This window comes from Stegodyphus dumicola, chromosome X1 (genome assembly GCF_044657685.1).
Source record: "Stegodyphus dumicola isolate Sdum_Otavi_A_Nest chromosome X1, ASM4465768v1".
In the NCBI taxonomy this organism is placed as follows: domain Eukaryota; kingdom Metazoa; phylum Arthropoda; class Arachnida; order Araneae; family Eresidae; genus Stegodyphus; species Stegodyphus dumicola.
The window spans coordinates 8,941,056-8,953,738 of record NC_140780.1 but is presented as its reverse complement, the minus strand read 5'-3'; positions in this window follow the sequence as shown (position 1 = coordinate 8,953,738).

Below are 12,683 nucleotides of genomic sequence, written 5' to 3'. Positions count from 1 at the left end.
ATTAACATTAAAAGAGCTATACATATATACTTTTATAGATTTTTTTTTTTTTTTTAGAAAGGGCTCAAAAACACCATTCTAAAAACAAATTTCAAAGAACATCTTGGAAACAAAAGTCATAAACCATAAAAGAAATATTTCATTCAGAATTTTAACGTAAAAACCGTTTCTATTTTTAAGTTCTTTACTTAGGTAGTCTTATCCATGAGAGAGGAATGCTTAGTCCAATGTACAAGAAATTATCCTGAAATATTATGCCACTTTAATGAAATTATAGCAATATTTCACTCACGGAAAGAACATATTGTCTGGCTGCCCGGGTTCGAGCCAAGCTTTAATACAGAAGGTCAAAACACATCAAATTCCATTGAATTATACAGCATTTTGAAATGCAAAAAATTTAAATGCAATTTCGTGGAAGCTCTATTGTAATTACCTACTTACTAAAATTTTGACCAAAAATTAAAGAAAAGTAAGATACTCTTTTCCTTTCGAAGGAAACATAGTCATATACTAATTTACATAAGCTCAACGTATTGTACTATAAAACCTAAACATAGGAATGAAATTTTGTCAGCTATGTGAGATGTCCAATAAAGAGAAATTCCGTAAATTGTAGAATAGAGCCTACGTCTGTAAACAGATGAACGGTAAAACATAATTCAAATACTTTACTTTTAGCACTGAAGCAGGTATTCTACATTAAACTGTTTTAATTCACATACAGGATTAGATATATTATAGCTCAAAATATTGTAATAACCAAACACGCTTCACATAAACATTAAAAAAAATCTATATACAATTATTAGTGTCACGAGGGTTTATTCTGAAATATTATAAGGTCACTTTCAATGAAATGATAGAAATATTCACTCAGGGAAGGGACATTCTGTCTGGCTGCCTAGGTTACATCCCAGCTTTTGTTACAAAAGTTTCATAGAAGAATTTTAAAAATCCAGAAACGAAACTTATAAAGAAATTATTGAACATACCTGGTTTTATGATTTAGACATTCTTACATACATAATAACTAATTCTTAAACTTGAGGGGGAGGAGAGAACTAAACTCAAGTCTTTGAATTAAAGGTATTATAAATTCATTTTAAATGAAATTAATTTTGAAAATATTACATAAATATAAGGAATATACATTTTTACCATAATGTAATGTACGTTTTGCCACTTTGAAAATCTCGAGAACTAAAGCGTGAAATATAAGAAAACTGAAACAAACATTTGGAAAATCTCATCCAGCATAACTTAGTTTCTAAATTAGATGTTTTGAGTGTATTTAAAATTAGGCCAACTACTTCATTCACTTCAAACCCATTACATAATACTAGAATTTAAGAAAAATGGTAAAAGATTGCAAATATGTTAAATAACAATTCTAGTGATCTAGAAATGGAAGTAACTGATTTTCATCCTAATTAAGATCAAGAATATCACAAAAAGCCATTTGAATAGTCCTAGATCAGAAAAATCATGACCTGTTAAACTTCTAAAAACATAAATTTCTGCTTTCGATCTACCATAAGATGAGAAAAAGGATTTTCAACAAGGAACTTGTTAAAAATCAATGTTCATATACAGCATAACAAACAAACATTCGAACGACTGTATGGATTTAGCCATAACATCGCATGTACCAGAGGAAAAGAAAAACTCGCAGAAGAAATGCAGTGTACAAATTATAACATTCAAGCATTTCTAGTGGAAATAAAGTTAATATAAAACAAGAATTACCAGCCACAGATGTCTTTTTGCTCTGCACTATTTCTATATTCTTTTCATCCTCGTGCTTTTTCTTTCATGATATCATGTTCTGCAATCCAAGAGTGCACAGAAATGATGACAAATTACACTAGAAGAGGCCACGGGGGGGAAAAGTATCATTAGATTTTAACTACTTTGAAATTAAAGAATAATTATACACGAACACAAATATATAATATTATTTCTTAATATATAAAACTTCAAAGTTAGCCTTCTTTGGTTTTAATTTCAGCAACGTGCTACATTGTTAATAAAATCACGACTGCAGTCGATAGAAAAGCAAATGATTTTTCTAATACGACAGAAGTACAGTAAGCGAAGGAGGTTTTAATGTATGGGTACAACATGAACAATGAAAGAAAAAAATTGACAGTTATTATGGATACACAGAGTAAAAGGGATAATGATCTTCGAGAAGAGTAAATAATTTCAGCGCTGGTAAAAAGATGGCACCAAAAGACAAGAAGCAGGTAATTTTAAATGACAAATAAACAAAATAAACTTTACTGTTAGCTTTGAAGCAGGTGATATATATTAAACTATCTTAATTCACACACAGAATTAGTGACATAACAGATCAAACTCGCAATATATTAACATTAAAAGAGCTATACATATATACTTTTATAGATTTTTTTTTTTTTTTTAGAAAGGGCTCAAAAACACCATTCTAAAAACAAATTTCAAAGAACATCTTGGAAACAAAAGTCATAAACCATAAAAGAAATATTTCATTCAGAATTTTAACGTAAAAACCGTTTCTATTTTTAAGTTCTTTACTTAGGTAGTCTTATATCCATGAGAGAGGAATGCTTAGTCCAATGTACAAGAAATTATCCTGAAATATTATGCCACTTTAATGAAATTATAGCAATATTTCACTCACGGAAAGAACATATTGTCTGGCTGCCCGGGTTCGAGCCCAGCTTTAATACAGAAGGCCAAAACACATCAAATTCCTTTGAATTATACAGCATTTTGAAATGATGCAAAAAATTTAAATGCAATTTCGTGGAAGCTCTATTGTAATTACCTACTTACTAAAATTTTGACCAAAAATTAAAGAAAAGTAAGATACTCTTTTCCTTTCGAAGGAAACATAGTCATATACTAATTTACATAAGCTCAACGTATTGTACTATAAAACCTAAACATAGGAATGAAATTTTGTCAGCTATGTGAGATGTCCAATAAAGAGAAATTCCGTAAATTGTAGAATAGAGCCTACGTCTGTAAACAGATGAACGGTAAAACATAATTCAAATACTTTACTTTTAGCACTGAAGCAGGTATTCTACATTAAACTGTTTTAATTCACATACAGGATTAGATATATAATAGCTCAAAATATTGTAATAACCAAACACGCTTCACATAAACATTAAAAAAAATCTATATACATTTATTAGTGTCACGAGGGTTTATTCTGAAATATTATAAGGTCACTTTCAATGAAATGATAGAAATATTCACTCAGGGAAGGGACATTCTGTCTGGCTGCCTAGGTTACATCCCAGCTTTTGTTACAAAAGTTTCATAGAAGAATTTTAAAAATCCAGAAACGAAACTTATAAAGAAATTATTGAACATACCTGGTTTTATGATTTAGACTTTCTTACATACATAATAACTAATTCTTAAACTTGAGGGGGAGGAGAGAACTAAACTCAAGTCTTTGAATTAAAGGTATTATAAATTCATTTTAAATGAAATTAATTTTGTGAAAATATTACATAAATATAAGGAATATACATTTTTACCATAATGTAATGTACGTTTTGCCACTTTGAAAATCTCGAGAACTAAAGCGTGAAATATAAGAAAACTGAAACAAACATTTGGAAAATCTCATCGAGCATAACTTAGTTTCTAAATTAGATGTTTTGAGTGTATTTAAAATTAGGCCAACTACTTCATTCACTTCAACCCATTACATAATACTAGTATTTAAGAAAAATGGTAAAAGATTGCAAATATGTTAAATAACAATTCTAGTGATCTAGAAATGGAAGTAACTGATTTTCATCCTAATTAAGATCAAGAATATCACAAAAAGCCATTTGAATAGTCCTAGATCAGAAAAATCATGACCTGTTAAACTTCTAAAAACATAAATTTCTGCTTTCGATCTACCATAAGATGAGAAAAAGGATTTTCAACAAGGAACTTGTTAAAAATCAATGTTCATATACAGCATAACAAACAAACATTCGAACGACTGTATGGATTTAGCCATAACATCGCATGTACCAGAGGGAAAGAAAAACTCGCAGAAGAAATGCAGTGTACAAATTATAACATTCAAGCATTTCTAGTGGAAATAAAGTTAATATAAAACAAGAATTACCAGCCACAGATGTTTTTTTGCTCTGCACTATTTCTCCGTTCTTTTCATCCTCGTGCTTTTTCTTTCATGATATCATGTTCTGCAATCCAAGAGTGCACAGAAATGATGACAAATTACACTAGAAGAGGCCAAGGGGGGGAAAGGTATCATTAGATATTAACTACTTTGAAATTAAAGAATAATTATACACGAACACAAATATATAATATTATTTCTTAATATATGAAACTTCAAAGTTAGCCTTTTTTGGTTTCAATTTCAGCAACGTGCTACATTGTTAATAAAATCACGTCTGCAGTCGATAGAAAAGCAAATGATTTTTCTAATACGACAGAAGTACAGTAAGCGGAGGAGGTTTTTAATGTATGGGTACAACATGAACAATGAAAGAAAAAAATTGACAGTTATTATGGATACACAGAGTAAAAGGGATAATGATCTTCGAGAAGAGTAAATAATTTCAGCGCTGGTAAAAAGATGGCACCAAAAGACAAGAAGCAGGTAATTTTAAATGACAAATAAACAAAATAAACTTTACTGTTAGCTTTGAAGCAGGTGATATATATTAAACTATCTTAATTCACACACAGAATTAGTGACATAACAAATCAAACTCGCAATATATTAACATTAAAAGAGCTATACATATATACTTTTATAGATTTTTTTTTTTTTTTTAGAAAGGGCTCAAAAACACCATTCTAAAAACAAATTTAAAAGAACATCTTGGAAACAAAAGTCATAAACCGTAAAAGAAATATTTCATTCAGAATTTTAACGTAAAAACCGTTTCTATTTTTAAGTTCTTTACTTAGGTAGTCTTATCCATGAGAGAGGAATGCTTAGTCCAATGTACAAGAAATTATCCTGAAATATTATGCCACTTTAATGAAATTATAGCAATATTTCACTCACGGAAAGAACATATTGTCTGTCTGCCCGGGTTCGAGCCCAGCTTTAATACAGAAGGCCAAAACACATCAAATTCCATTGAATTATACAGCATTTTGAAATGATGCAAAAAATTTAAATGCAATTTCGTGGAAGCTCTATTGTAATTACCTACTTACTAAAATTTTGACCAAAAATTAAAGAAAAGTAAGATACTCTTTTCCTTTCGAAGGAAACACAGTCATATACTAATTTACATAAGCTCAACATATTGTACTATAAAACCTAAACATAGGAATGAAATTTTGTCAGCTATGTGAGATGTCCAATAAAGAGAAATTCCGTAAATTGTAGAATAGAGCCTACGTCTGTAAACAGATGAACGGTAAAACATAATTCAAATACTTTACTTTTAGCACTGAAGCAGGTATTCTACATTAAACTGTTTTAATTCACATACAGGATTAGATATATAATAGCTCAAAATATTGTAATAACCAAACACGCTTCACATAAACATTAAAAAAAATCTATATACATTTATTAGTGTCACGAGGGTTTATTCTGAAATATTATAAGGTCACTTTCAATGAAATGATAGAAATATTCACTCAGGGAAGGGACATTCTGTCTGGCTGCCTAGGTTACATCCCAGCTTTTGTTACAAAAGTTTCATAGAAGAATTTTAAAAATCCAGAAACGAAACTTATAAAGAAATTATTGAACATACCTGGTTTTATGATTTAGACATTCTTACATACATAATAACTAATTCTTAAACTTGAGGGGGAGGAGAGAACTAAACTCAAGTCTTTGAATTAAAGGTATTATAAATTCATTTTAAATGAAATTAATTTTGAAAATATTACATAAATATAAGGAATATACATTTTTACCATAATGTAATGTAGGTTTTGCCACTTTGAAAATCTCGAGAACTAAAGCGTGAAATATAAGAAAACTGAAACAAACATTTGGAAAATCTCATCGAGCATAACTTAGTTTCTAAATTAGATGTTTTGAGTGTATTTAAAATTAGGCCAACTACTTCATTCACTTCAAACCCATTACATAATACTAGAATTTAAGAAAAATGGTAAAAGATTGCAAATATGTTAAATAACAATTCTAGTGATCTAGAAATGGAAGTAACTGATTTTCATCCTAATTAAGATCAAGAATATCACAAAAAGCCATTTGAATAGTCCTAGATCAGAAAAATCATGACCTGTTAAACTTCTAAAAACATAAATTTCTGCTTTCGATCTACCATAAGATGAGAAAAAGGATTTTCAACAAGGAACTTGTTAAAAATCCATGTTCATATAAAGCATAACAAACAAACATTCGAACGACTGTATGGATTTAGCCATAACATCGCATGTACCAGAGGGAAAGAAAAACTCACAGAAGAAATGCAGTGTACAAATTATAACATTCAAGCATATCTAGTGGAAATAAAGTTAATATAAAACAAGAATTACCAGCCACAGATGTCTTTTTGCTCTGCACTATTTCTATATTCTTTTCATCCTCGTGCTTTTTCTTTCATGATATCATGTTCTGCAATCCAAGAGTGCACAGAAATGATGACAAATTACACTAGAAGAGGCCAAGGGGGGGGAAGATATCATTAGATTTTAACTACTTTGAAATGAAAGAATAATTATACACGAACAGAAATATATAATATTGTTTCTTAATATATAAAACTTCAAAGGTAGCCTTCTTTGTTTTCAATTCCAGCAACGTGCTACATTGTTAATAAAATCATGACTGCAGTCGATAGAAAAGCAAATGATTTTTCTAATACGACAGAAGTACAGTAAGCGAAGGAGGTTTTAATGTATGGGTACAACATGAACAATGAAAGAAAAAAATTGACAGTTATTATGGATACACAGAGTAAAAGGGATAATGATCTTCGAGAAGAGTAAATAATTTCAGCGCTGGTAAAAAGATGGCACCAAAAGACAAGAAGCAGGTAATTTTAAATGACAAATAAACAAAATAAACTTTACTGTTAGCTTTGAAGCAGGTGATATATATTAAACTATCTTAATTCACACACAGAATTAGTGACATAACAGATCAAACTCGCAATATATTAACATTAAAAGAGCTATACATATATACTTTTATAGATTTTTTTTTTTTTTTTAGAAAGGGCTCAAAAACACCATTCTAAAAACAAATTTCAAAGAACATCTTGGAAACAAAAGTCATAAACCATAAAAGAAATATTTCATTCAGAATTTTAACGTAAAAACCGTTTCTATTTTTAAGTTCTTTACTTAGGTAGTCTTATATCCATGAGAGAGGAATGCTTAGTCCAATGTACAAGAAATTATCCTGAAATATTATGCCACTTTAATGAAATTATAGCAATATTTCACTCACGGAAAGAACATATTGTCTGGCTGCCCGGGTTCGAGCCCAGCTTTAATACAGAAGGCCAAAACACATCAAATTCCTTTGAATTATACAGCATTTTGAAATGATGCAAAAAATTTAAATGCAATTTCGTGGAAGCTCTATTGTAATTACCTACTTACTAAAATTTTGACCAAAAATTAAAGAAAAGTAAGATACTCTTTTCCTTTCGAAGGAAACATAGTCATATACTAATTTACATAAGCTCAACGTATTGTACTATAAAACCTAAACATAGGAATGAAATTTTGTCAGCTATGTGAGATGTCCAATAAAGAGAAATTCCGTAAATTGTAGAATAGAGCCTACGTCTGTAAACAGATGAACGGTAAAACATAATTCAAATACTTTACTTTTAGCACTGAAGCAGGTATTCTACATTAAACTGTTTTAATTCACATACAGGATTAGATATATAATAGCTCAAAATATTGTAATAACCAAACACGCTTCACATAAACATTAAAAAAAATCTATATACATTTATTAGTGTCACGAGGGTTTATTCTGAAATATTATAAGGTCACTTTCAATGAAATGATAGAAATATTCACTCAGGGAAGGGACATTCTGTCTGGCTGCCTAGGTTACATCCCAGCTTTTGTTACAAAAGTTTCATAGAAGAATTTTAAAAATCCAGAAACGAAACTTATAAAGAAATTATTGAACATACCTGGTTTTATGATTTAGACTTTCTTACATACATAATAACTAATTCTTAAACTTGAGGGGGAGGAGAGAACTAAACTCAAGTCTTTGAATTAAAGGTATTATAAATTCATTTTAAATGAAATTAATTTTGTGAAAATATTACATAAATATAAGGAATATACATTTTTACCATAATGTAATGTACGTTTTGCCACTTTGAAAATCTCGAGAACTAAAGCGTGAAATATAAGAAAACTGAAACAAACATTTGGAAAATCTCATCGAGCATAACTTAGTTTCTAAATTAGATGTTTTGAGTGTATTTAAAATTAGGCCAACTACTTCATTCACTTCAACCCATTACATAATACTAGTATTTAAGAAAAATGGTAAAAGATTGCAAATATGTTAAATAACAATTCTAGTGATCTAGAAATGGAAGTAACTGATTTTCATCCTAATTAAGATCAAGAATATCACAAAAAGCCATTTGAATAGTCCTAGATCAGAAAAATCATGACCTGTTAAACTTCTAAAAACATAAATTTCTGCTTTCGATCTACCATAAGATGAGAAAAAGGATTTTCAACAAGGAACTTGTTAAAAATCAATGTTCATATACAGCATAACAAACAAACATTCGAACGACTGTATGGATTTAGCCATAACATCGCATGTACCAGAGGGAAAGAAAAACTCGCAGAAGAAATGCAGTGTACAAATTATAACATTCAAGCATTTCTAGTGGAAATAAAGTTAATATAAAACAAGAATTACCAGCCACAGATGTCTTTTTGCTCTGCACTATTTCTCCGTTCTTTTCATCCTCGTGCTTTTTCTTTCATGATATCATGTTCTGCAATCCAAGAGTGCACAGAAATGATGACAAATTACACTAGAAGAGGCCAAGGGGGGGAAAGGTATCATTAGATATTAACTACTTTGAAATTAAAGAATAATTATACACGAACACAAATATATAATATTATTTCTTAATATATGAAACTTCAAAGTTAGCCTTCTTTGGTTTCAATTTCAGCAACGTGCTACATTGTTAATAAAATCCCGTCTGCAGTCGATAGAAAAGCAAATGATTTTTCTAATACGACAGAAGTACAGTAAGCGGAGGAGGTTTTTAATGTATGGGTACAACATGAACAATGAAAGAAAAAAATTGACAGTTATTATGGATACACAGAGTAAAAGGGATAATGATCTTCGAGAAGAGTAAATAATTTCAGCGCTGGTAAAAAGATGGCACCAAAAGACAAGAAGCAGGTAATTTTAAATGACAAATAAACAAAATAAACTTTACTGTTAGCTTTGAAGCAGGTGATATATATTAAACTATCTTAATTCACACACAGAATTAGTGACATAACAAATCAAACTCGCAATATATTAACATTAAAAGAGCTATACATATATACTTTTATAGATTTTTTTTTTTTTTAGAAAGGGCTCAAAAACACCATTCTAAAAACAAATTTAAAAGAACATCTTGGAAACAAAAGTCATAAACCGTAAAAGAAATATTTCATTCAGAATTTTAACGTAAAAACCGTTTCTATTTTTAAGTTCTTTACTTAGGTAGTCTTATGCATGAGAGAGGAATGCTTAGTCCAATGTACAAGAAATTATCCTGAAATATTATGCCACTTTAATGAAATTATAGCAATATTTCACTCACGGAAAGAACATATTGTCTGTCTGCCCGGGTTCGAGCCCAGCTTTAATACAGAAGGCCAAAACACATCAAATTCCATTGAATTATACAGCAATTTGAAATGATGCAAAAAATTTAAATGCAATTTCGTGGAAGCTCTATTGTAATTACCTACTTACTAAAATTTTGACCAAAAATTAAAGAAAAGTAAGATACTCTTTTCCTTTCGAAGGAAACACAGTCATATACTAATTTACATAAGCTCAACATATTGTACTATAAAACCTAAACATAGGAATGAAATTTTGTCAGCTATGTGAGATGTCCAATAAAGAGAAATTCCGTAAATTGTAGAATAGAGCCTACGTCTGTAAACAGATGAACGGTAAAACATAATTCAAATACTTTACTTTTAGCACTGAAGCAGGTATTCTACATTAAACTGTTTTAATTCACATACAGGATTAGATATATAATAGCTCAAAATATTGTAATAACCAAACACGCTTCACATAAACATTAAAAAAAATCTATATACATTTATTAGTGTCACGAGGGTTTATTCTGAAATATTATAAGGTCACTTTCAATGAAATGATAGAAATATTCACTCAGGGAAGGGACATTCTGTCTGGCTGCCTAGGTTACATCCCAGCTTTTGTTACAAAAGTTTCATAGAAGAATTTTAAAAATCCAGAAACGAAACTTATAAAGAAATTATTGAACATACCTGGTTTTATGATTTAGACATTCTTACATACATAATAACTAATTCTTAAACTTGAGGGGGAGGAGAGAACTAAACTCAAGTCTTTGAATTAAAGGTATTATAAATTCATTTTAAATGAAATTAATTTTGAAAATATTACATAAATATAAGGAATATACATTTTTACCATAATGTAATGTACGTTTTGCCACTTTGAAAATCTCGAGAACTAAAGCGTGAAATATAAGAAAACTGAAACAAACATTTGGAAAATCTCATCGAGCATAACTTAGTTTCTAAATTAGATGTTTTGAGTGTATTTAAAATTAGGCCAACTACTTCATTCACTTCAAACCCATTACATAATACTAGAATTTAAGAAAAATGGTAAAAGATTGCAAATATGTTAAATAACAATTCTAGTGATCTAGAAATGGAAGTAACTGATTTTCATCCTAATTAAGATCAAGAATATCACAAAAAGCCATTTGAATAGTCCTAGATCAGAAAAATCATGACCTGTTAAACTTCTAAAAACATAAATTTCTGCTTTCGATCTACCATAAGATGAGAAAAAGGATTTTCAACAAGGAACTTGTTAAAAATCCATGTTCATATAAAGCATAACAAACAAACATTCGAACGACTGTATGGATTTAGCCATAACATCGCATGTACCAGAGGGAAAGAAAAACTCGCAGAAGAAATGCAGTGTACAAATTATAACATTCAAGCATTTCTAGTGGAAATAAAGTTAATATAAAACAAGAATTACCAGCCACAGATGTCTTTTTGCTCTGCACTATTTCTATATTCTTTTCATCCTCGTGCTTTTTCTTTCATGATATCATGTTCTGCAATCCAAGAGTGCACAGAAATGATGACAAATTTCACTAGAAGAGGCCAAGGGGGGGGAAGATATCATTAGATTTTAACTACTTTGAAATTAAAGAATAATTATACACGAACAGAAATATATAATATTGTTTCTTAATATATAAAACTTCAAAGGTAGCCTTCTTTGTTTTCAATTCCAGCAACGTGCTACATTGTTAATAAAATCATGACTGCAGTCGATAGAAAAGCAAATGATTTTCCTAATACGACAGAAGTACAGTAAGCGAAGAGGGTTTTTAATGTATGGGTACAACATGAACAAAGAAAGAAAAAAATTAGACAGTTATTACGGATACACAGAATAAAAGGGATAATGATCTTCGAGATGAGTAAATAATTTCAGCGCTGGTAAAAAGATGGCACCAAAAGACAAGAAGAAGGTAATTTTAAATGACAAATAAACAAAATAAACTTTACTGTTAGCTTTGAAGCAGGTGATATATATTAAACTATCTTAATTCACACACAGAATTAGTGACATAACAGATCAAACTTGCAATATATTAACATTAAAAGAGCTATACATATATACTTTTATAGATTTTTTTTTTTTAGAAAGGGCTCAAAAACACCATTCTAAAAACAAATTTCAAAGAACATCTTGGAAACAAAAGTCATAAACCATAAAAGAAATATTTTATTCAGAATTTTAACGTAAGAACCGTTTTTTTTTTTTAAGTTCTTTACTTAGGTAGTCTTATCCATGAGAGAGGAATGCTTAGTCCAATGTACAAGAAATTATCCTGAAATATTACACCACTTTAATGAAATTATAGCAAAATTTCACTCACGGAAAGAACATATTGTCTGGCTGCCCGGGTTCGAGCCCAGCTTTAATACAGAAGGCCAAAACACATCAAATTCCTTTGAATGATACAGCATTTTGAAATGATACAAAAAATTTAAATGCAATTTCGTGGAAGCACTATTGTAATTACCTACGTACTAAAATTTTGACCAAAAATTAAAGAAAAGTAAGATACACTTTTTCTTTAGAAGGAAACATAGTCATATACTAATTTACATATGCTCAACGTATTGTAGTATAAAACCTAAACATTGAAATGAAATTTTGTCAGCTATGTGAGATGTCCAATAAAGAGAAATTCCGTAAATTGTAGAACAGAGCCTACGCCTGTAAACAGATGAACAGTAAAACATAATTCAAATACTTTACTTTTAGCACTGAAGCAGGTATTCTACATTAGACTGTTTTAATTCATATACAGGAGTAGATATATAATAGCTAAAAATATTGTAAGAACCAAACACGCATCACATAAACATTAAAAAAAATCTATATACATTTA